The 26,194-nt window shown below is 42.3% G+C and overlaps 1 pseudogene; it reads left to right on the forward strand.

The window, feature by feature from the left end:
* Positions 1-18,075: 18,075 nt before the first annotated feature.
* Positions 18,076-18,356, forward strand: LOC127685671 (60S ribosomal protein L37-like; annotated as a pseudogene).
* The last annotated feature ends 7,838 nt before the right edge of the window (positions 18,357-26,194 follow it).

Genomic DNA, 26,194 nt, shown 5'->3' on the forward strand with positions numbered 1-26,194 from the left:
CTGGAGGGTGGTCCATAGGAGCTGAAGTGGTTTACAGCCTCATGGGAAGAACAATGATTTCGGCCACCAAGACGTCCCAAGACTCCCAGGGACTGAACCATCCACCAAGGGGCACACATGGTTCCAGACAAAAATGTGGCAGAGTGTACAGAGCCATATTGGGGCAGTCTTGCACTTGGTCAGAGTTTGACTTTGGTCAAGGTTAACTTCTCCCAGAATGCCAGGATCCTGCTCCACCTAGGGTGGAGTGCACGTAGTAAAGGTCAAGCTCATTGTTCCTCCGTGTATAGGGATTCCTGAATTAAACAGGTGACCCACCCAGCTGCCGGAGCAGTCAAGACGAAGACCTCCAAGAGAAGCTAGACAACTTCCACCGGAACTCAGCCTGGAGTCTGGGGGGAGGGTTTGCCCAAACTGTTAAAAGGTCCGGCGCCATTAAAGTTTACGGCTTTGATCAGTGAACATTGACTTAGCCGTACTTTCTTTTCGCCGCTCTTCCCTATGACCCCAAAATTCTCTCAACAGGTAACCTGGTTTACATGTAGCTGCTGGCGGCTACAGCAGAGGAAGGCCTTGTTGGGCATCAGTCAGGTAAAGGCTCAACAGAGGCCCGAACAAAGGGAAACCGAGGGGAGGGGAGGTGGGAGTATGTTGGTGGAGGGGCATTTATGTGGAGGCGGGGGGGGGGGAGGAAGGTGAGGGGTTGGGTGTCTTAGGGGAGGGGGATATCAGGAAAGGTTTTACCATTGGCAATGTAAATGAAGACAATATTCAATAATAATAAAAAAAACTATCTTGGGCCTTTCTTCTTCTCTGCCTCATACCCCCTCAACTGCCATTTCTCTAGCATCTGATCTTCCAGAAGAATTTATACCTAAGTTTCTGGGGATGGGGGGGCGGGGGAATCAGGAAAGGGATAACATTTGAAATGTAAATAAAATATCCGGTAAAATAGATGGAAAAATGAATTTATTCCTATACCCACTGCAGCTCTCCCATATTCTGCCTCAGGACTACCTATCCAGCATGGATAGTCTTCAGGAACCTATGAACACTTTTGTGTGTATGCACTGGGAGTGTGGTTGGTTGCCTATAGGGAAAACAGAGCCCATCAAGAGTTCAGTCCCTTGGGAGTTCAGGGTGGGTTCCAGGAGGCTCCCGCTCAAGTGATCAACAGAAGTGGAGGCCATCTCCCAGCTCTCTTGGGATAGCCCCTTCCTCTGTTTGTCACACTCTCACCTCGCAGCTCTTAGGCCTTTCCTCAGCTCATCCCCAAGCTCCCTGTGTGAAAGCTCCTGACTGGTCTTAGCATGCAGGGAGGACCCACTCTAAGTCAGACATTGCAGGTCAGAGGAGCAGCAGCAGTGTCATGACACCGGCTGGGTGCCGGTAACAGAAAAGGGTTCAAAGCCACGCCTCAGCGGATGCTGGCCTTCCCCCTGCTGCCAAACCTTTCTCTCCTGCAGCTTGTTAGTTACTGAAATGTTCACCCACTGCGCCATCTAGGAAATGAGTTGAGATAAACCAGGAGTGTTAAAATATATTTTATTAAATTAGAACACGAGACATTTAGAGGTGGTCATTGTTTTTTTTTTAATTGATTCATTACCATTAATGGTTAAATTTGCAAACTTTCAAAGTACTGGTTTTGGCTGGTTTCCTTTCATTTGATTTGGGATCTGTTTCATGTGGTTTCATAACATGGATGTGTTTTCTTTTCTTTTTGAAAGATAGTATAAGTGTGCTTCATTCTAAACTTTTTTTTTTGAAACCAGATTGCTTAGGCAAAATACTTTAAAAACTTTTCCTACTATTTAAAAATGAAAGAATTTTTAATCCAAACAGTTTAAAACTCTTTAGAAACCCATTTATCTGAGCACTAAAATTTCTGTATATGTTTCACTTTATTTAACTTCAAAGTAATTAGTCAAAATAGCTTGGATCCAAGACAGATTTCAGAGCTGTACACTTTCAAAATGGCTCATCTAGCTAGCATGCAAAGATAGATGGACCATTTTATTGTCTCAAAACATTGGTTTCTCAGCAGATGAATATGGGTCTAGGCAATAACTTCACATTATTGCAGAATTGGCTGCATATTTTTAAAATTAAAACATCTGTGCAATGAGCAAATGGATTGAAAATGTTTTCTTTATCAATAACAAGGAAACTATTTTGCAAAACTTTTACCCCAGCCCCTTGTTTCTCCCATAGGATTATAACTGGGCTGACAGGATCACTGGCTGTAAAAACTCTTGGTGGGTGATCCTCATCGTTTGCGCAGTTGAATCCCATGACAAAGCTCTGAGCTATATACTAAACTATCCTTAATAAAGGAACCAGGCTCCGGAAATATTTTGTGTAAAGTCTTATTAAAGTTACTGAAGGGCAGAGCAGGCCTGAATCTTCTGTTTGGCTCCGTATCTCAAGTTCTTAATCATCGTTCTTTCTGCCTCACTCCCAGTACCCATGACTTAAGGACTGTTTATATATTCCTCTTTACCAGTAACTATTGTTGTTGCTGTGACAAAGTACATGACAGAAACAAGTCCAGGAGGGAAGGGATGATTTTGGCTCAAGTTTGAGGGTACCGTCCATCACCTCAGGGAAGGCATGGCAGCGGGAGCATGATGCAGCTGCTCATCCGTCATCTGTAGTCAGGAAGCAGAGAGATGGTGAGTGCCAGTGCTCTGCTCAGTTTCCCTCTTATTTCTATTTAGAAGTCCAGACAATGGAAGAGTACAAGCAGCATTTAGAGTGTCTCTTTGTACCTCAGTAACTCAGTCTAGACAATCTCTCACAGACAGCCAGATGTTTGTTTCTGTGATGACTCTAATTCCCACCAAGTTGACAATGATGACCCATCACACACATCCCGTTCTACTCTGTTTGAGTAGTTCTCAATGAAATGATTATAATGTATCCCAAATCATTATATTTGTGTCAGGCACATAGTACAAGAACTTGCCACTGATTGCAAACACTGACTGACAGGAGCTTATCATTTAGTTGAGATAATAGGATGGATTTGGGATTATTTATAGTATCATATCACAATCACACAGTTTTTATTCATAATTTCTTCTTGGATGACAGAAATGGGGAAAGGTTTGACTGCAGACTAAGAAATTGCATAGTTCATATAAAAGGAAGCATTTTCAACATTATTTATGATGAATTCAGTCCTTGATCCTAAACTGAAAATTATCTTTATATGTGGGCACTATAATGGGAAATAATTTAGATATATTTCACTCTTCAATGCCAGATACTTGAGAGCTACTGTTATATTTCTGTTGTATCTTCATTTCTATTACTATGATAAAATATGCTCAAGAAGTAACGTAAAGGTGAAGGGTTTATTTTGCTTATAGTCCTGGGTTACAGGTCATCAAATCAGAAAGTCACAGTGGCAGGAGCTTGAGACAGCTGTTCACATTCACAGACAAGAGCAGAGAAAGGGGATGCATGCACGCACACTTGCTTGCTCTTTCCTCTCTTATACAGTTCTGTACCCACTGCCTAGGGAATGGTGTCGCCTCCAATGGGCTGGATTTTCCTACATCAATGAATAACCCAGACAATATACAGGTAAATGCACAGGCCAACCCTATCTTGACAATTTCTCATTAAGACTTTTTTTCCTCTAGAAAGATGGCTCTTTTCTCTCTTTCCTCTAGAGAGATGGCTTAGTGGTTAAGAGCACTGACTGTTCTTCTGAAGGTCCTGAGTTCCAATCCCAGCAACCACATGGTGGCTCACAACGATCCGTAAGGAGATCTGAGGCTCTCTTTTGGTGTGTCTACAGGCAACTACAGTGTACTTACATATAACAATAAAGAAATCTTTAAAAAAGAGTTAAAAAAAAAACAAAGAAAAAAGACTATCTTCCCCAGTGGTTCTAAGTCATGTCAAATTTACAGTTAAAGCTAAGCAGTACACCCAAACTGGCTCATGAGTTAAGTGCTTGGCTGTGGTATTTTCTGAAAGGTTTTGAAACTTGAAGGTACTGACTGATTCTTGACACCATGAGGTAAACAGATGTTTTCTCCACATGCTTCCAATGACATGGTGTTCCACCCCAAACTATGAAACCAATCAATCCTGGACCCTCTGAAACAGTGAGCTAAAATGACTCTTTCCTCCTTTAATACCTTCTCAGACATTGTGATCATAATTCACAGCAGTGACTAACATGGGTGCAAGTTGGAAGGGAGGGGAGTGAGGCAAGGAAATGTTTCTGCATGGTAGCCAGAAGTAATGTCTCTATACAAGAGACAGCCTCAAGAAATTGAAGGTGATGGAAGCAAAATATTTTTTTATTATGTGATTATTTTGTTTTGAAATTCATGCTTGCCTTTGGAAATACAATTGGATGTATTTGATTTCAACAGTTAGGAACAAGGGAGAGTCATGAGACTTTTCTCTAATTTTTACTTGCAGAAAATTTCAACAGCATGGCAGAATAGTCTGAGATCATTCATGGGCCATAGGTTGTCCAAGGACAGGGCTGAATCTTGCTGTAGCTTCCTCCAGCCTTTGGTGATTCTAAATGAATTTGTCTTCTAGATGCTGACTCTTGGATGAGGATGTAAGATCACTGGACAAGCCCTATTTCTCTGGACTAGGGTGGGCTTGTACCATAGATTTGTGGAGAATATAGAGACTGGGTAAAAGGTGCTGCTTTAAAAATGGCCACAGGTTTGAAAAGTGACAAGTGAGACTAAATTATGGTGTGCTTACAGGGTATACCCCAAAGTGCCTTCCCAGGAACACTCTAGAAAAATATTAGTTTTCTTATGAATACTTTACATGTGCCTCTAGTAGGTCAAGAAAAAAATATGTCCCTGTTCTTAAATTGGACCCTGCTTAAAATATTTATCAGTTCCAGAGCCTCTGCTGTTTAGGACGCATCTACTGGAATTAAACAGTTTTGCTTCTGCCTTAGTATAAAGCTGTTAAATTAAGGAAAGAATTAAGACAATTATGCACATAATTTGGCCTTCCAATATCATTGTCCCTGAAAAATTAATCTAATTAAGGCAATAGAGTTTCTTGCTTGAATTTTCTCCAAACTCCTTTTGGGTTACATTACCTGAGCCATTGCCTGGAAGGGCTCTTCACATTGGTACAACAGGGTGTTGGGATGTCTTTGGGGTGAGGAAGATCACAATTGAATAAATGAAATGGCTGGTTGCATTTCCACATTTAGGGGAAGAGTTAATTTAATATTCATTTCACCATATTTATATTTAATTTAGCGTTAGAAGTAGATGGTTCTTTGATTGAGGAGATCACCTTGAATGGCCTTGATAAAACTTGGATGAAGTGCTGGGGACTTGGCTTGGTTGGTTGAGCCGTTGCTTTGTTTGAATGAACTTCTGAGTTTTATCCACAGTCCTCTAAAAGCAGTGGTAGTGTGTACCTACAATCTCAGCATTCAGGAGGTATGGTGGGATTGTAAAGTCAAGGTCACAGTTAATACCCAGAAAGCTTAAAGGTGATGGCCTGGGCTATATGAGAACTTGTTTCAAAAAACAAAAACAAAAACAAACAAAACAATTCTGGGGAAATGGCTTAATTGAAGTGTTAGCTTCAAAGGTGCTAACCTTTGAGTTGAGTTGGATCCTCAGAACCCATGTTATAAGCTGAAACAGGATCATCTGCCTCCAATATGAGCAATGGCGACATGGGAGGCAGACACAGGTGGACTCCTGGCCAGCTGGTCTAGCCTACCTGGCAGGATAGAAAAGGGGAAATCATTTGAAATGTAAATAAATTATATCGAATTAAAAAAAAAGTCATTCGGTCTCAAACACAACATGGAATGTGCTTAAGGAATGACACCTGAGGTTATCCTCTGATCTCAACACGTATGTACATGCACATACATGTGTACTCACACAAGACATGTACCCCCCCCCCCACCCCTCCACAAACCCTTGGGTTAAAGAAAGCTAAGACCTCTCTGGGTAAGTCTGGATGAAGAAGAGTCGATTGGTCTAGATTTAGAGACACAGAATCCAGAGTTGGAGACACAATGACAAAATGAGCCAGACATGGTAGAAGAATTTCTTCTAACAGAATGACCAACACATTTCAGGGATGAGATACCAAATCTGAAGTTTCAGAAATGTATGATTGTTTCTTTTGTTTATATAAAGGTAATATAGATAGTAAAAATACTATAAAACCTTGATCAAAGAAAGAGAATGTAAGGTTAATCTACACCACTGGCTGCTTCATACTTCGGTCTAATGCTTCTGGTTATACCATAATGGATGGGACCAAGCTAGTTCCTTCATCCCTCTGGGCTTTAATTTTGCAACCACGAGGTTTAATGTTCCCTGCCTTATAGTGTAGGTGAAGAAGGCGACTGAATTGGTATATGTAAAAGCTAGAGAAAGGGTTTTTCCTGTCACAACATTTCCTAAGCACCAGATTCACACTGTGGTGGAATACTTTAGAGCAACTTCTCTTAATTCTACCCCCCTGGTCTACTGCTGCATTTCTTTGATCCTTTTTACAACAGAACTCAGTGAAGTGATTCTGTTTCCAACTCCACTCCTCACATTCTCTCTCTAACCAGCATTCTCAAGCTTTCTTTTTCTATTACTCTTCCCTTAAGTTTTTTCAGATACTTTAAAAAAACCCACTGTCCAGACTCATGAGATTTCAGTAATGCACATGTCCTAGATTAGCTGCTTATGTGCAATCTAAACCCTCTTGGTGGTGCATCTGATCTAGCACATCAGATGGAGAGCTGCTCATATACACCATGACCTCACCTAATACGGATTGTTTTTGTTTGCATACTGGTGGCTCCTCATTCTAGAAAATTCCAGAAAGCATCTCCTGTGGACTACAGAACCTATGGCAACTTTTTATTAGCTGATATCAACATTGTGTCCAACAGAACCCCCTGATTAACATTTGCAAGGGTCATCTTTTGAAAAACCTCTAAAACTATTTTACAGACTTTCATTTATTATTATTTAGTTTTCTCTTATACAACACACCCCAGCCACAGTTTCCCCTTCCTCCACTCCTCCCAGTCCCTTTATACTTCCCCTCTCTCCTAGATCCACTCCTCCTCTTTTATTTCTTCAGAAAGAAGCAGGCCCCCCAGACTTAACAACCAAACATAAGAAGACAGTAATACTAGGCACAAACAGTCATATCAGGGCTGGATGAGGCAACCCAGTAGGAGGAAAAGAGTCCCAAGAGCAGGGAATGAGTCAGAGACACTCCCACTCCCACTGTTAGGAGTACCACAAAACAGCAAGCTCACAACCATAACATATACACAGAGGACCTAGCACACACCCATGCAGGCTCTGTGATTGCCACGTCAGTCTCTGTGCACCTCTATGGGCCCTGCTTAGTTGATTCTGTAGGCTGTGTCCTCCTGATATCCTTGATCCCTCTGGCTTCTACAATTCTTCCTCCCCCTCTTCTTTACTTTTCTAACATGCTACCCATCTTTAGGAAATTCTGATGCCAAAATAAATCCAGAATCTGCTACTAGCTTGTAGGGGCAAACTTTTATTACCAATATCTGATTCAAAACAGGATCTGTAGGAATTAGGATTCACACAGGAAAAACCATCCTGGAACAGAAGTGACCCAACCCGAGAACCTTGGTTCCAGGGCTTGTCTCCTGGGGTCCACAGTTAAGTCTAAATATGCTTATTTCCTAACTGTTATTTGATCTTTTCAACAGGTTTGTTTGTTTTCATTAATTAATTTATTGATTCACTTTACATCTCTATCAATGCCCCCTTTTTGGTCCTCCTCACACAGTCCCTCCCCCATGTCCCTTCCCTTTCTCCTCTGAGAGGGTAGAGGACCCCCCCCCAGGTATCCCCTGACCCTGGCACATCAAGTCTCGGGAAGTCTAGGTGTATTCTCTCTCACTGAGGCCAGACAAGGCTGCCCGGTTAGGGAAGCAATTCCACAGATAGGCAGCAGCTTTAGGGACAACCCCTGTTGGGAGGAACCCACATGAAGACTAAGGCACACATCTGCTACATATGGGTGGGGAGTGTAGGTTCAGCCTGTGTTTTCAATAAGTTTTAAGGCTACTGTGGCAATGCTTAAGCAGATTGAGAATTCCTCTAATCCCAGTTTTGGGATTCACAAATTCATATATGCTTGTGTAAACACACACACACACACACACACACACACACACACACACACACACACACACACACACACACACAGAGTCATTTTCTCCTAGTGCAGGTAAGCATTTGAACCCAGAGCCATACTCTATGTTTAGGGTCTCTGGTCTTCTGGAATTGTGGAGCCTATGAGATTACTAAGTGCCTTCTGAGTGGTGAAAGATGATTAACTATTGACCCCTAGAGTAAGAGAAGCAGGGAGTCACACTCATAAACCAGCTCCCCAGAGCCAGCAAAGTCCTTTGGAGGGTGACAGGAGACACAGAAGGATTTCAGACAGTGAGTAGGATTAGGCATGGCATTTCTGCATGATGAAGCTGGGTCCATTTCCACGATGGGAAGTTACCTTTCTTCAATCCTTACAGGGGTCAGTTGTAGGCTGGCTCTGAGACCGTTGTAAGCTGTTCTGAAATAGAGTTTGAGAAATTTCACAAGTAGCGGACTTCAGTGGGTGGCAATGTGCCTGGGGGCGTGGCTGTGAAGGAAAGGGCAACATATCAACCCTAATGTGACAATTGTTTGTGGCTGAAACCAGTTTTGCATGGTTCAGTCTTGTATCTTGCTTCAAAGTAGCAACTGAAGTCTTGGGGGTCAGCGTGGACAGTTAGGACATCTTGCCTAAAACAGAAGAAGGCCCTTTGGCCTTCTCAGGTTGTCTAGTAACATGTTCTGATTATGTTCTAGTGGACTTGATGCTACATTGCCACCGTATCACAGTCCATTGGTGGTCCTGAATCCTAGTGTGCTTTCTCAACACATGTCAGGTGATCACAGTCCTTTGCCCAAATCTTCCAGTAGCTTTCTATCATAGTCAGAGAAGCTCCTCAAGCCCTCAAGGGTCATGGCCCTCCAGTCCAGATATTTCTTTACCCATCTTCTTTCTGTCTCTCTCTCTCTCTCTTTGGCTTAGTGTTAGCTGCCCCTCTGCTGTCCTTCACCTGGGACACCTTTACAGTGGCTGTTCCCTTCCCCCCCCCCCCCAAATGCTCATCTTTCTAGAATCTTTGTGACTTTCCCCTCTTCCTTTAGGCATTTTCTTCAATTATCACCTCTTCAATGAGGCCCATTGTCCATGTATTTGAAACAGTAATTCTCTCACTTCCTGTACTTCCTGGGCTTCAAGGCACTCATCATCTGTTTATATATTATGAACCTAACTTATTTTTTTTGTTTCCTACTTCTGAATTCTAGCCACCCAAGACAGAATTTTTGTGTGTTTTGTCCACTGACATATCATATGGATATTCTTAGAATAATGGTTACATATATAAGGCACATGGGCAGTATTTGTTGAATGAATGAGAATCTTCCTTTCATGCCTGACAAGCCATGTTCTTCAGGGTACACATTCTTGTGCAAGGGTAGGGGGTATTCAGGTATGAAAATATAGCATTTAAATTTAAAGTAATTCTAATATTTTGTTAGACATTAATTCCATTCTTGAAAAACTCCCATTTAACCAGTTAATACCCACAAACTTTAGGGTACTTTGAAGGGATGAAGGAATAGTTGTTTTTGTGCAGTAAATGGGAGAGAACAGAAGCCAGAGTCAAAGGAAGTGGGCCATGGAACAGGAAAATAATTCAAGAAAATTCGAAATGGCTCTGATGCTTTATTGTGCTGATGTAAATTTAGCCAGGGCAGGCTACCAAATAACTTGGTTCTCTCTTCTCTCTCCTCTCTACCTTTCTCTTGTTACCCCTCCGTCCCTTCCTCCCTTCCTTTCTTCCTTCCTTGCTCTATTATTCATTGCTTTCTTCCACCTCTCACTCTGAGGTTGTACAGTATAACCCAGGGTGACCTAGAACTCACTAGGTATCCCAGGCTGGCTTTAAACTTGTAGCAATCCACCTGCCTCTGCATCTGCAGTGTTGCAACTGCATATGCAAACTATTGAATCTAGATCGTTGTCTTTTTTTTCCTTTCTCATTCTTATGAAATCCATCTCAATTCTGATGACTGGGATCAATTGTGTCCCAAGGCGGTAGAGGGTGTATAGAGTTCTTCAAGATTCTGTTTTGCTGGACTCCACTTTTTCCTCCTGGCTTCTGCAGACATCGAGAATGTGGGAGTCAGCTCTGACCACAGGGCTGGCCTTCTGGGTGGATTTTACAGCAGCACTCAGATATTTCCTTCTGGCCCAGATGCCTGGGGCTGTAGGTCTGGAACATGTATTAGTGGGGTAATGTCTGGGGAGAAATGGGCAAAACATGGAAACCCTGGCTGCTATGACAACATCTGGAATAATAAACAACCTCTGTCCCTCTAGCAAAAATCATGGAGTTTCTTCTTGTGGCAACATTTGGAAGGGGAATGTGTAATACACCAGAGTATCTTGTGTCTGGCTTGGGCTCTAGTATTTTTTTCTCTTGGGTTAAAGAGATTTGCCAAGCAGGCAAATAGAGACAATTACACATCATCCAAATACATCAGTCACCTTCCTACACATTTTTAAACAATAGTAATTCAGAGTGTGGATTGATAACTGAGAAATAACCCTTCCCCTTCTCATATTCACTCTTTGAGAGTAACTGCTGCTATAGGGACCATTATAAAATTCATATACATGCACACACATGTGTACAGGGCTCATTCTCTCTCTCTCTCTCTCTCTCTCTCTCTCTCTCTCTCTCTGTCTCTCTGTCTCTCTCTCTCTCTCTCTCTCTCACACACACACACACACACACTCACATGCACACATTATCAATTGGGCTTCTGTTTTATTGCTTTGAGTGGACAGGGCTTAGTAATGTCTACTCAATAACTAGTAATTCCCTCCATTCTTACTTACATGTACTGTAATGATTCTCCTTTATAATTTCTTGGAGTCCTCTTATACGAACTTGGTTTTATAATTACTGTCATGTATTTAGAGGTCCACCCCAGTAGAATTTAGTTTTCAATCTCTCATTGAATTCAGTTTCTTTCTGTACCATTCCACCAACACCTCTGACTCCAGCTAGGTCCTGACCTGTGGTGATATGGCTTGTTCTTTCAAATTTCTTGCACCCAATGTTCTTTGTGTGTATTGGGTCACTCTGGGTGGAAACCTGGAATCTAGAAAGGACTAAAGTCTTGCCTTACTGGTTTGTTGTAATCTCTGGCAGGAGCTCACATGCTGGCACTTTGGGAAAATCCCCTCATCATCATCTGATACTTTTCCTAATTCCCAAACTTAAGCCTGAGCCTTGAGGGCATGCCTTAGGGTCTGCCTGCCTCCTGGCTCCATTCTCCTTCCCCAGAGCTCATGTGGTCCAGTACATCTTTGATTTGACCAGGAAGGGCACCATCCTTGAATCTCTACACACAGGGACCTTACTCCCACCCATCCTCACTCATCTGGGTCTCTCTCTTTTGAAATTTGTGGTCCTGCTTGTTTCTGCCTGGAGCTTAATATCTCTTTAAGACTTGTTTGGGTGATAGCTAGACTCCAGGATTCCTTGAAGTGTCAAATCAGCTTCAAGGCCATTGTAGGTTTCTTCCCTAGGTTCACATGACCCTTATTTCAGGGGTGTGTATCCCTGGGCCCAAGGGATGTTGCTGGGGATGTACATAGAGTTGCTACGTATGTAGTGAATCAGGAACTTGGGTCAAGGTCAGTTGTCATTGCGCTTCTGCATTTAAAAGTGAACTCCATGGATTCTAAGAGCCTGTTGCTGGAAGACAGCTTTCTAGGTCGTTTGGAAAGTATAGATAACAGTATAGGAAAAATAGAAAATGGTTTATTTAAGTTGGCTTATACTTTCAAAATATGTAGATAAGAGATCTTTATGTGTAATCTCGAGGAAGGACTTGAAAACAGTAAAGGTTAATACGTCCACTGTAGGAAAGTTCCTGCCTCCTTGACCAGCCCTCCCTTGCAGGAAGGGAAGATTTTGCCACAGTCCTTCCTCTGCCCAGCACCACAGGGGGCTCCAGCCAGCCTCCCATCTTTAATCCCCCACTAAGCTACAGATAAGCACTTCTAGCTCCCTGTCCACGGACTTCTCGGATAATTGAGGAAGAAAACCATGACTGTATTTCTACTTCCACAAGTTACCTCCCAAAGAATCTTCTTTGAAATTTGGGGGATTCCAACTGAGGCAGTTTTAAGTTATGGGGTGAGAGAGAGAGAGAGAGAGAAAGAGAGAAAGAGAGAAAGACAGAGACAGAGAGACAGAGAGAGACAGAAAGGCAGACAGAGAGAGAAAGACAGACAGACACACACACACAAACACACACACACATACACACACACACACACACACACACACAGAGAGAGAGAGAGAGAGAGAGAGAGAGAGAGAGAGAGAGAGAGAGAGAGGTTCCTGCTGAGGGCATTGGTGGGTAGGTGAGGATTTGTATTTAGAGGCAGTAGGTGTTTGTCACTCACTGTTTTCAGCTTTAAACACAGCAAAATCCAAAGACAACCAGAAAAGTCTTTCCTAGCCATCGACCCACGCACACTCATTTATGCACTCACCTAGAGTGCTGAGCTTTCTCCTTTTCCAGTGGCTTCTTTGCTTCTCCAACAGCTGTAAGATCTTTCCCATAATGCATGTAGTTAAACCATTGTCCTATTGATACCAATGACTAAGGCAAGTTTTAAATATTATAACTAATACTGCAGTGGCTAACCTTTTAACACTCAGTCTCTGGTCATAGAAATCTCCCTAGACATGTGACTGCTATGCCAAAGATACATATATTATTTATTATGATAAGAGAAATATTTTGTATTTAGATAGAACCAAATTGCCTCTAAAAATTGTGGCAATTTACACTGGTTCTAAATCCCTCCAAACACTTGCCTGCACTGCACATTGTCAAGCTAAGCTAATTGGGTCTATTCCAATCTAATTGATGAAAAATGATCCAATTCCTGTTTTAATTTGCATCTCTGAGATTGCTAATGAAGTTGAACATTATTTCATGCATTTACTAGTCATTTGCAACTTGTGAATTGTTTATATCCTCTGATAATTTTTCTTGTTTTATGTTTAGAACTTCTGTTCTTCAGTCATAACGTCTTGACTGTAAGATATATAATATTTTCTTGCCATCTGTGAAACTCAAGATGCTTTTATGATAAACAGACAGATGACTGAAGCCAAAAGATTATTCTTTTATTTTTAATTTTTTTTAATTTTTAATTTTTGACAGTCTTGTTATACAACCAAGATGGGCTGAAACTCATTACATAACTCATTCTGCCCTTGAACTTGTGATGATTCTCCTGTCTCAACTTCTTGTTTTTAAGTTGCAATTTCAAGCAGGTGTTTAACTGAGTATGTGCTCATGTGTGTCCTAGTGTGTGTGTGTGTGTGTGTGTGTACCAACTTTAGGTGTTTTCCCCACCTCCTCTCAGCCCCACTTTGTTTTACTGAAGTATATTCTCTCACTGCTCTACAGTTTGAGCACAAGCATACTAGTCTGGCTGGCTAGAATCCCAGTGAACCATGTGTCTCTGATTCTCTGGTTCTGTGTCTATAAACATGTGCTACCATGCCTGAATTTTTTACACAGGTTCCGGGGATTGAACTCAAGTCCTCATGCTTGTGCTGTAGGCAGTTAGGACTGACCTGGCCCAGGATTACTTCTGGTGTTGTCTCTGGAAAATATTAATGAAATGTGCTAATCAAAATATGTTGGCTGCTACAACAAATTACCTAAAAATCTATTGTTTCAATCAGTAAAGTTATTTTGGTTTGGTTTTAAGTATAAAACAGTCAACAGAATATTTATGATAAGAAGGTTCCAAGCAGTAACTTCTGGGCCCAGGATCTTTTTATTCTGAGTCCCTGTTCTCCTCTAAGTCCTCATTCAGTTGGAGAGTGAAAGGGAGAATGGCTAAAGGAAGAGGAAGAAAGGAGAATGTGAAGTGAGGGAGGAGAAGGGAGAGAGAGAGAGAGAGAGAGAGAGAGAGAGAGAGAGAGAGAGAGAGAGAGAGAGAGAGAGAAGGAGAGAGAGAGAAGGAGAGAGAGAGAAGGAGAGATAGATACAGAGACAGACAGAGACATAGATACAGAGACAGATTTTTCTCTCGATGTTTTTCTGGTCAGGCTTGCACAAGAGACATTATTTGCTCTGAAGTGGAAATTTCTGGTTTCTTTGGAGTCTCAGCTGTGACCTGTGATGTTTTTCTGAAGACTATCTTATAAGAGAATGTTTTGCTGAAGAAGACACATGGGAGGAGCCAGGCAGTGGTGGCACGTGCCTTTAATCCCAGCACTTGGGAGGCAAAGGCAGGCAGATTTCTGAGTACCAGGCCAGCCTGGTCTACAGAGTGAGTTCTGGGACAGCCAAGGTTATAGAGATTTAAAAAAAAGACACATGGGAGGATGTTTTGCTGAGAAAAAACATGTGGTGTTTTTCTGGAAGCTGCCTAGAAAAAGGCAAACATGATGCTTTGCTGGAGTGGATGCTTAAGAGGACGCATAATGTTGAGAAGGGGTGTAAGTCCAATGCATCAGACAGTGGATGATGCATTGGTATCAGTTCACCTTGCCACTCTTTGGGCTTTGTTGGGCTTTGCTGATGCTGGGCTTTGCTGGAGATGCTCTGGCATTGGTTTGCCTTGCCTTCTTCATGAATTATCACTTGTCAAGACTGTAGAAATGCATCAGAGGCCTTCTTGTGATATTCCAGCAGCTTCTTGCTACTTCTGCAGACTCCAGCAGATTGGTTGGGCCTCATGGTTTCTTCTGGACGGGACTGCCATTGCTGGTTTGTGAATGGTCTTTGTGAGTGGACTGAGCTACTGCTGCTAATTTCTGTGAACTGTGGATATCCTGACAACACAGATTGGAATCACCCCCAAAGAACTATTTCTAAACAGGTCTACATTCCCCCCTTTCCCTATTAACCTTTCCTTTGCACTACCTCTGGTGGGTGGTGACTAGAAGGGAGGTTAAAGAGTTTAAAAACCATCATTAAAGTAGGTTTTGAAAAATCTAAGCCTATACTTTGCCTATATTTTTTTCTGGCTAAAACACACTTATATGGCAAGAGAGACTAGAGACAACGTCTATCTACAAACCTGTAGGAAGAAGTGAGCACAGCCAACTGTGCACAGCTACTTAGGTGATCACACTGACAACTAAGTGGCTGTACTTAATTTTCATAGTTGTCTTATGTTTCTGGAGAAATCCAAGTGGTCCTTTGAAAGAACACAGGATGAACCCAGAGACAGAAACTTCAGAACACAGAGGTCCATTTGAATACCAAGAATCATGATGCCCTCATTCCTGACTATGAAGTCTTGTATAACAAAAAATACTTAAGGTCTTCTTAGAAAAGAGGCTTCTTGTGTAGTTATGTTACTGGAGTAAGAGGTAATCAATAATTGGTAATTTATCCATTCTAAAAATAATCTGGAGGTCTATCTGACTCTGAAGTTTTTAGAGATAGGTAAAAGCAGTGACTGAACAGAAGAACTGGAATCAAATGGCCTCTTAAGACTTGGGGCTAGAGAGAATAAGATGGGAAGGTGGTTGGCTGAGGGTGCCCAGGTCAAGTTAGAGCCAGAATAGAGCTGCAATGAATATTTGTCAGGGTTGGGAGCCACTGTAGGGCACTTAGCTGAGCCTTTGAAATGTAACTCTTGTATAGAATGGTTTCTGGAACATACAGTAGAAAAGAAAGAGGCAAAACCAGGACAGACTGTAGCTAGGGCTCTGTTCTCGGCAACATGAAAGAGTAAGGCAATTGTCTAGCCTCTGTGATAGAAACAGCAACCACAATTACCCACAAAAGTGGAATGTGGATTTCCACACACAGCAAACAGGTTGATCTGGCTATCTTTAGTAGCCCTGATGGTCTTGATACACCTTGGGAAGTGAGAATGCAAACTCAAGTGTCTATGCCATCGGGAAGCAATGCATTATCGTCTGGGTGGTTTCCTGAGATTTGACCTTGTTGGTGGCGGTCCCAAAAGTATTTTGTTACCTGAGGATTGATCAATGAACATTCATAAGTATAATGATGGTGACTGTATAGTCCTTATTTCCCTGTTTGTGAAACCAGAACATTGATGGGAATGCCTTTGGAAATCTCTACAAGTATGCACAATGTATGTGGTAGGAGGCTGAGGTCAGCAAGGGTCCTGACCTGTTTTGTGGTAGGGTTTTGTTTTGTTTTGAGACAGTGTCTTTGTGTACTCTTGGCTGTCCTGGACCTCACTCTGTAGACCAGGCTAGCCTCAAATTCATAGACATCTGCCTGCTTCTGCCTCCAAAGTGCTGAGATTAAAAGTGTGCACCACCACTGCCTGGCCCCTGACTGTTTTCTTTACCAAGAATGAAAATCAAGTAAGAGAAGATGGCAACTCTCTTAGGCTTCAGGTTTTCTTGATGTACATGTTCTTTGTGTGTGTGTGTGAGTGTGTGTGTGGTTTTTTGGTATTTTTCGAGACAGGGTTTCTCTGTGTAGCCCTGGCTGTCCTGGAACTCACTCTGGAGACCAGGCTGGCCTTGAACTCAGAAATCCACCTGCCTCTGCCTCCCAGAGTGCTGGGATTACAGGCATGTGACACCACCGCCCGACTTCAATGTACATGATCTTAAAGAAATCATTGTCTCACCCTAGAGCTGCTATCATCTGAAAACAAGGGTACAGTTTGTAGGGCGACTTCTTCTTTTTTAATCTTTCACCTTTCTAGAAATCTAAATGCAGTGTATGAAGCATGACTTTGAGAGAGAAGGTGAGCTCTGTCATAATGCATTCAGGATAGCCCCCTGATTTCTAGGCTCCTGTATAATCCGATGATCTTTACAGAGACTATAATGACCTCCTCTCATTCACATTTCAAGACTAGGATGTCAAAAGGCAAATTATTCCCCTTGTTTTGTTCTGGTGGCTTCATCTGACATTCTTCACATTCAAAACATAGTCACATTTGCTCTTATAGCCCCAAGTATTCCCATGGAGATGTCAATGGCAAGTTGCTATACACCTAAGTATGTGTCTTTGTTTTCCTGTATTATAAACGTTGAAGAGTGGCACAGAAAATCATTAAGTGATCTTTACCTCAGAGGGGCTAACAACCATATCTGTGAAAGATATGGGAATAGTGACCTTTTCAAACTGGCTGACTACTTGGTGGACGTACTGTACACATGATGGGGCCTGCGGCTATATTGGAGAATGCATTTGTCCAAAGTAAGCTAAGAGGTGAGGAGTATGAAAATCAAGTGTACTCTGACAGTAGTCACAGGTCTTTGGAAGTAGATGGATGCCTGGGGAGATTTTGGTCTCCATTTTCTGGCTCAAGATATACCTACATTTTCTAAAAATCCAGGGTTCACTATTTGGAACTTACATTGGGCTAGAGGTCATATCGCCTATTCTGTTTATTGTTGTTTGTTTTTGTTTTATTTTGTTTTGTTTTTCATGATAGGGTTTGTCTATATAGCTTTGGCTATCCTAGAACTCACTCTGTAGACTAGGCTGGCCTTGAACTCACAGAATTCAAATGCCTCTGCCTCCTGAGTGCTGGGATTAAAGATGTATGATACTACTGGCAGAGGCTGTTGCTTTTTACTCCTGTGCGTTCAATATTTAATCCAGGAAGCAGAACAGAACAGTAGTTATTAAGGACAATGTTATCTGAGAAGTTAGCAAGCACATCCTAAGCTTGTAATTACTCCCTCATTGACCAAGTCTGGTCCTCATCCCCTTTGTAAGGGCACATATGCATGAGATAAAACAATTTACAAGCCCCAAGGGGAAAGTATCGGTGTGGAGCTCACATGAGACAAAGAGGGTTTCCTGACATAACTTTTTCAGTTGCAGGACACATCCTGGGCTCTGACAACTTGATAATATAGGTAGGTGGCCAGATATAGAATAAATGGAGGTTCTAAGATGTACTTTCTCTTCCGGTCTCTTTGGCCTTGCCAGTAGAAGCAAGATGACAAAAGGAACGTCATCCTTTGGAAAGCGCACATGCTGTGCTGGTGCTGTAGCTCCAGGGCCTACCACCTTCAGTAGTCAACTTGTGGCAAATGTGGCTACCCTGCCAAGCACAAGAGAAAGTATAGCTGGAACACCAAGGCTAAGAGTCGAAACACTACTGGAACTGGTCGGATGAGGCACCTAAAGATTGTCTATTGCAGATTCAGACGTGGATTCCGTGAAGGAACAACACCTAAATACAAAAGGGCAGCTATGGCAGCATCCAGTTCATCATGAGGATCTCAATCAGTCATAAAATAAATGTCCTGGTTTCAAAACAAGCAAACAAGCAAACAAGCAAACAAACAAACAAACAAACAAACAAACAATGAGGGTTCTAAAATTGCCTGGTGATACTCATGATGTCTGCTCATAGTATTGAGAGAGTATCTACCTGCTATTGGACACACATTCCATTCTAATTTTCTGATGCTATAAATCTTACCTTGTTGCTTAACTTTTGTCATTTAACACAGATTTGGAGGTTTATAGCAAATTCTTAGACATAAATCATCACATCTGATTTCTGCATAATAGTTCAGTAGCTCTTAAGGCTAAACCCTCTAGAGATAGTCAATTAGATTGCTTCTAAGTGTGAACTTCAATTCCTAGCTAACATATCACTCAAAGTTTATTTTTGTAGTTGTCTTATTCCAAAATGGAATTCATCCTCACATGTTTAGTGTTTTCTTTAGTATTTTCAAGTATTGGTTGATTGCTTTCTTAGACAGTTTGCAAGTTCACCTCAAGTAGATACTAATAGAAGCTGCCCTGTGAGGTGCCCTGTGAGGTGTTTGTCAGTATAAATGAGATCACGCATAGGAAGTGCTTAGCACATTATCTGGCAACAGGAAATTCTCAATAGATGCAATAACCTCTCCAGAGCCTAGAACACATTAGAACTTTAATAAATACCAATTAGAGTAATGAGTGTTTGATTACCTCTGGTGATCTGGGGTCTACTTCCCCATAAAACTAGGTCCCAGAATGCTTGAAACATGAGGTATTCAGAAGACTATAATTACCAGGTTACCATTAATCCTTCCAAATTATTCCCTTTTCACAGATGGCGAAACTGAAACTGGTAGAGATTACGAATATTGCTTATGATCATTCAGCACAGTTAGTGGCAGAATTGGGGCTCAAACTTCAGCCTAAAGTAAAAGCTTTTATTTTTAACTATCCTATCATATTTTCAGCCTGAGGAAATACATTTTGCTATTTCAGCAACAATAGTTATGATTTTCTATTTGGGTGGATAATTATTATTAAGTAATGATTTCTAAGACCTAACATGTATGAAGCCCTGCCAAGATTATTTTAAGATACACTTGTGAATCTCAGGGTATATCAATTAAAGTCTTTTTTAGACGAATACATCTATGGATATTCAGATGGGTCAGCAGAAGCCATGCTGTCTTCCCTATTCTAGACATCTGAATACAGCATACAAATGGTCAGGTAAATTGCCCATGTATATTTGGTATCATGGGAGATTTTTTTTGTGTGTCATGGAATCTATCTCTACACAACAGTCCAATGGGGAAATGCAATTCCACCCCATGAACCAAGAGTCTGAGGTTCAGTGTTGTGACATATGTAATATGTCACACAACATAGGTAATACATGGTTCAATGTTCTTAGCTGGAGATCTCTGACTCAAAAGTGTTTTTATATAACATAGTTTGATTTGGGTGAGGTCACACTGGAGTCATCAGGTTCAGAGTTTAAGAATCACAGGCTAGACTGTCAAGGTTGACAACTAAGGTTCCTATGAGCTCATAGGACCCTTTTTGCTCTGATGTAGCTATTTCTTTGGTGAGGGATGTGTTTAATTCTTCCTCTGCTGTTTCAGGAGGGAGAATTCTAGGCAGTTGATGAGAAAATGGCAGTGACTTGGGACTGTAAAGCAGGTGCTTGTAGGATGCATGAAGCTCTGGGGTCAGGTCTGGGGAGTAAACGGTGTGTCTTTTGCACAGGGCTTTGTAGGGCGCCACCATGTATGGGGGATAGGGAATGAGAGCACTCTCTTCACTGAGAGATAGGAGATCTTGCTGGAAGTTGAGCATTGTTGAGGACTGTGATGAGGATTCTCAGATCCAAAGAAAGCAGGGATGGAGTCACTGACTGGCTTGGTTTTACTTAGGCTGGAGAAGAGATTGGCCAAAAGGGGTCATCATTGTAAAATCTATGCTGGGCTCTTATAGGGTTAGAGGTGGTCTAGATGCATTAAACAGAATGCTGAGCCTGGTTTTCTTTTCATCATCATCATCATCAACATCATCATCATCATTATCATCATCATCAATAATAATAATAATAATAATAATAACAACAACAAGCATGCCACAGTGCATATGTAGCACTCAGAGTCCATTCTCTCTTTTCACCTTTATATGAATATAAGTCCAAAAATGGAACCCAAGTGGTTAGACTTGGGCAGGAAGTACCTTTACCCAGTGATCCACCTCACCAACCCTGAATCTGTATTTCTGACCCTATGAGAGCTACTCCAGGTCTGAGTTCCCACTCTTATTTTCTTTATTCCAGCCTTTTGAGACGATGTCTTTTGTAGCCCATATATGCTGGTCAACCATGATTGTTAAATTCATGATATTTGAGTCACCATGGAAAGAAATATTTGGGCATGTGTATGACGGATACGAAGACTAAGGTAGTTGAGGTGGGAAGACCCACCCTACATGTGGGCAGCACCATCCCATGAGCTGGGGTTCTGGAGTGAATAACAGACAGATACAAGCAGCAGGCTGAGTACCAGCGTTCGTGCTCTGCTTCCTGACTGCCCTTCCCACAAGTCCCCCACTCCCACTCCTGTTCCCATGCCTTCTCTGTCACCACGAACAGTAAGCTGAAATAAGCCTTCCATCCTAACTTGCTTTTGTAAGATATTCTGTCTATTCAACAAGACTAGCAATTAATAAACCAGGCTGTCCTTGAACTAACTTTGTAGCCAAAAACTGATCCTTCTGCTTCCACCTCTTATGTGTTGGGATGAGAGATGTATGTGACCAAATCCTATCTGTATAGTGCCGGGGATGAAATCCAGGGCTTTGTGCATGGTAAGCTAGCACTCTACCAAGCCAGCTACAGCTCACTTCTTCTTGCCTTCTTTGCTTTTTTTCTACGATTTTTTTTTTTTTTTGACTGAGCTGCAAAGACAAATCACGACTTCTGGCTTTGGAAACCTATTCAAACCACTCCTGTCATTGAAGAGAACGGACACTTGGGTGGGCTATTCTAGGTCTTTTTGTGAGTATTTCTTCTATCCTGCAAGGATGTTTACCACTCAGAGGACTGCATTCACTGCTGGAAATAGCTTGGTACTATTGCCTTGCTGAAAGGGAAGCAGGCTAAAAACAATGCTTGTAATCGAGCATAGTAAGAGTTCAAACAGGTATTCCACTGCTGGGGCAGGGGTGGTGCAGAGCGGGCTTCCCAGAGGAAGCAGTATCTCCATTATTCTGCTTTGAGAGTGGAGTGAGAAAAGAGTTTAGAAGGAAGGAACAGTGTGTGCAGGAGCACAGCAAGCCAAAGCCAGACTGTGCAGAACAGAAAGGCTGGAGAGGAAATCCACTGAGTACTTTAGCCACAGTAGTATATTAGGAAATGATCCGGGGACAACAGGCAGGCTGGAAGGATGGTTCTGGATGGGAGGAGCAAGCTGCTGATGAGAAAAAGAGATCTCTGGCCCAGGGAGAAGGGGGAGTAGCAGAGACAGCAGGAAGGGCAAACCACTTGCAATGGTCCCGGTTGGGGTTAGGATGTAAACCTGAAGCCAAAAACTGATTGAGCTTATGAGGAGTGAACCATCTTGAGCAGCTGGGCGGAGCTTGTCTGCCTCTACACTGCCAGACCTGTGTTAGACAGTCCAGCCATGCTGGCTCTCAGACCAAGGCTCCTCTCAGAGCTTCCCTGGCTTTTCCAGCATCCATACCCCTCACAATCCACAGGGTATTGGTTCCTGGATCCCCATCCCAAGATTGAAAATGCCCCACACTCAAGCTACATTTGAATGCACGCTATGCTCTCATATCCTCTCCTATAGATCAACTCATTCCTAGAGTATTTGTAAGGTCCAATTCAAAGTAAGTGCTATATAACTCATTCTTATAGTGCATTGCTTAGGGCGCAATTATTTAAAAAGTGACTTATATATGTTCAGCAAATTCCACCCGGCTAGTAGTATTCAGTGTTGAGTTTGGTTGTATGGAAATGTAAAGAATCCATTCATTGAGCACCCGCGGTGGTCCCTCAAGTCACTCTTCCATCAACATCCCAACAGTTTCCAGGCTCATCCGCACAAGTTTCAGCCAGTGCCCTTTCATTTCTCCATGACTCACCTCTGACCTGCTGGTGACCTCCTCCTTTACCTTCTCCTCCACCTGGGAGCTGTACAGATAAATCTGTGACTTCTTGGCTGTTAAGTCAAGACTTCTGTCTGGCTTTTCCCCAACACTGACACAATCCCTGAGCCCAGTAGGGCAGAGGCATCATCATCATCTTGGCCTGGAGTAGAGCTGAGGTTTTTTGGCTGTGGAAAGACCTGTAATATAAGGCAAGAAAAAGAAGTGAAGTCTACTCATCCTTCTCGAGTGTTCTCTGTCTCCTTAGTTCTCACTTGACCTTGGATGCACATACAGTCAGTCACCTTGGATGATTATGTTTTATTATTTTAAAAAGTGTACATATATATACACATATCCATGTTTGTGTGTATGTGTGTGTGTGTGTGTGTGTGTGTGTGTAGACATGTGTGTGTGTGTGCCACTGGACAACTTGCAAGGAGTAAGTTCTCTCTTTGTACCAAGTGGGTCCTAGGGATTGAACTCAAGTTAATCTGCTTAGTGACAGGTGTCCTTAACTATTGAGACATCTTGTCAGCTGCTGGGGCTATGATGATGCTTGATGATGATGATGAAGGAGGAGGAGGAGAAGGAAGAATAAGAATAATAATAATAAGAAGAAGAAGAAGAAGAAAAGAAGAAGAAGAAAAGAAGAAGAGGAAGCGGGAGAGGAAGAGGAGGAGGAAGAGTAAGAGGAAGAGAGAGAGGAGGAGGAGGAAAAGGAAGAGGAAGTGGGAGAGGAGGAGGAGAGAGAGAGGAAGAGGAAATGAGAGAGGAGGAGGAGGAAGAGGAGGAGGAGGAAGAAGAAGGAGAATGATAATAATAATAATAAAAATAAAAAAAATAATAATAATGTTTTAACATTTGCTTCTACCAATGAAAATTTGTATTTAATTACCATGGGGAAAATCTTGACTTCCATAATTTTAGAAGTTGCCCTAGTGGTTTAATATACCACCACAGTTCTCTTAACATCAGGCCTCTAAAACAGATTGACAAAAGGCCTTTGCTCTGGCAAATTTTTTCAGGATTTACTTTGAACAAAACAGAGCTTATTTGAGCTTCATTCATTTCCTCCTTAGTAAAACGAGGAAGCTAAATGTACCACTCATGGAAATGACTAAAGCACCAGGTGCGTGATGTTTGCTGTGGTTTGGGTCCATAGCATCTCTCAAAGTCTGTGTGCTAAAACCTTGGTCCCTGCCTGATTGTGGAAACTGATTGTGGAAGTGTAGCCTAAAGGTTTCAGGGCAGGCCTTTGGAGGGTACAGCAGAACCTTCCCCACTATTGGCCCCTTCTCTGTTTTGTTCCCAGACCAGCAATGAGTGTGTACCTCCCCCATGAACTGCTGACTTGCTCAGAAACAACGGGGCCAAGTGCTGTGGTGGTTAGTGATAACTGTCAACTCTACACAATCTGAAGTCACTGGAAGGGCCTCTAGTCATGTTTGTGAGGGATCATTTTGATTATGTTAGTTGAGGCAGAAAGACCTATCCAGTCATTTCCTGATTAGGTTTCTGGACTAATGAAGAAAGGGAGCTGGGTTGTAGTACTCATGTGGTCCTTGCTACCTACATGCTTGGTGATGGAGTGTGAGCAGCTACTACCAGCTCCTGGCACCTTGACCTCTCTCCCATGGTTGACTGTTACCTTAAACTGTGAGTTGATATACACCTGTTTTCCATTACGTTGCTCTTATCATGCTGTTTTTCAGCATAGCAACACACTAAGACACATAGCTTGAAACCTTTGAAGCCAGGAACCAAAGCAAACTTTTCCTTTTTATAAACTATCTCCGGTGCTTGCAACAGTCACACAAAGCTGTTAACACAATGCTCAGCTGTGAGCATCACCTGTTATTTTTCTTCTTTTCATGCCTTTAAGATGGTACTGTTCTCTTCCTCCACCTTTGAGACAAAGCTTACTGAGGTATGAATTACATAACAGAAGAGATAGATGGAACGAGGAAGAAGGTACAGGGCTAAAACAAGGTGATAGAGTGAGTTTGTCTTTAAGGGCCTCACCTACGTTTTCTATCCCTAAGTCTCAGGTTTATACGGAGGACTTGAGGCCAGCCAAAGTGCTTCAGCAGTAGCAAAGATGTGGGCTAGGAAAATGGAGGGAGAATTATTCTGGAACATTTTCCTTTCATAAGTATCTTCAATACCACTATGAAATAAGACTTTCCATAGCCCTCCTACTGGTACGTGTTCTCTCTGGAAGCCCAATGTTCCTGCAGCCTGGGTGGTCTTTGTCTGCAAAAACTCCCTGTCACCACAGCTCACCTCTTGTGAATGTGAAGAAAAGGGCTAATTACATCTAGCATGGCCAGGATATGACTCCTCCCAGTCCAGGTCAGTTTCGCAGAGAACTCTTTCCTCTATTCCTGACATTGAAAAGGTGATGTGCAGGGCACAGCAAAGACGCCATCAGAGGATAGAGAGCTCACTGGGATTCTAGGAGACTGAAGAGAGATAGCTCACCAAACTCTCTTCATAAGGAAAAGAATGATCTCTCTTTCTCTTTCTCTCTGTCCCTCTCTGTCTCTGTCTCTCTCTGTCTCTCTCTGACTCTCTGTCTCTCTGTCTCTGTCTCTGTCTCTGTCTCTCTCTCTCTAAGGATTTAAAGAAACAGACTGAAACACAGTCCGTAGAGAGACCTCGAGAACCCAGCAGTGATGGTAGAGACCCAAGCTCTCACCTCAGCGATTCCGAGGTCCCAGCCCAAAGGCTCTCACTGCACCGTAGCTCAGAGACCAGCTCTCTTCTCAGATGAACCACAAACAACTGTGTCACAGAGGAGCAATGGATGTAGTACACCAAAGAGCCTGACAGCAATTAGTTTTCTCAAAATGGATGCCGTGTTGAGACGAGGTACAATCATCCTCAAACTTTTAAAAGACTGTGGGAACACCTGGCAATTCTATGCATTGAGTCACTTGGTTCAGCAAACACCAGTGGTTCTAATCAGCATCCATTTATCCTTCTTCACTATTAACACGTTACAAGGCAGACCCTCTCGACTGCAGGCATTCATTGGTGAATGAATGCTTCACACACAGGCAGCTCTATGCAGCATGAATCAACCAGGGAAAGTAACTGCATGGATTCAGTGGTGTGTCCTGCTGAACCGAATGGGCAAGTCACTGTATAAAGAAGCTTTATTGCCAAATGGGGAAAAAAACCATGATACCTTGGTATTAATTATTAACAATTATAAAAACATTATGACTTCACCATTAATTTTATTGTTTCCATTAAACTTTATTTAACAGTGGCTAGTCATTTCTCCTGACCCAACCTGGCAGTAACACAGGGAGAAACAAAAGATGTCAAGAGCACAGTGTCTGACACTGAGAGAGCAGGCAAGAAATAATGGTCTTTATTCTATAATGCTGAAATTTTAATTTCTCCCATAGACAAAGATATTGGCGGGGAAAAAAACCCATAAAAATTTTCCAAACTGAGGACAAGGACGATACTAGGCCAATGACCATTCTTCTGATTCTGCCAATAGCCATGAAGCCCATTTTTAGACTGGACTTTTGTTTGTTTGTTTGTTTGGCCTTGCAGTTGCTGTATAGCTCAAGCTCTTCCTTCTTTCTGCCTCAGCATCCCCAATGTAGTGACTACGGGTGTGTGCTGCCACACCCGCTGACACTTACTTTTGATTACTTTTGTCCTTCCTTGAATGAACAATATTCTACTTT

The sequence above is a fragment of the Apodemus sylvaticus genome, chromosome 5, assembly GCF_947179515.1.
Source record: "Apodemus sylvaticus chromosome 5, mApoSyl1.1, whole genome shotgun sequence".
NCBI classification, from domain to species: Eukaryota; Metazoa; Chordata; class Mammalia; order Rodentia; family Muridae; genus Apodemus; species Apodemus sylvaticus.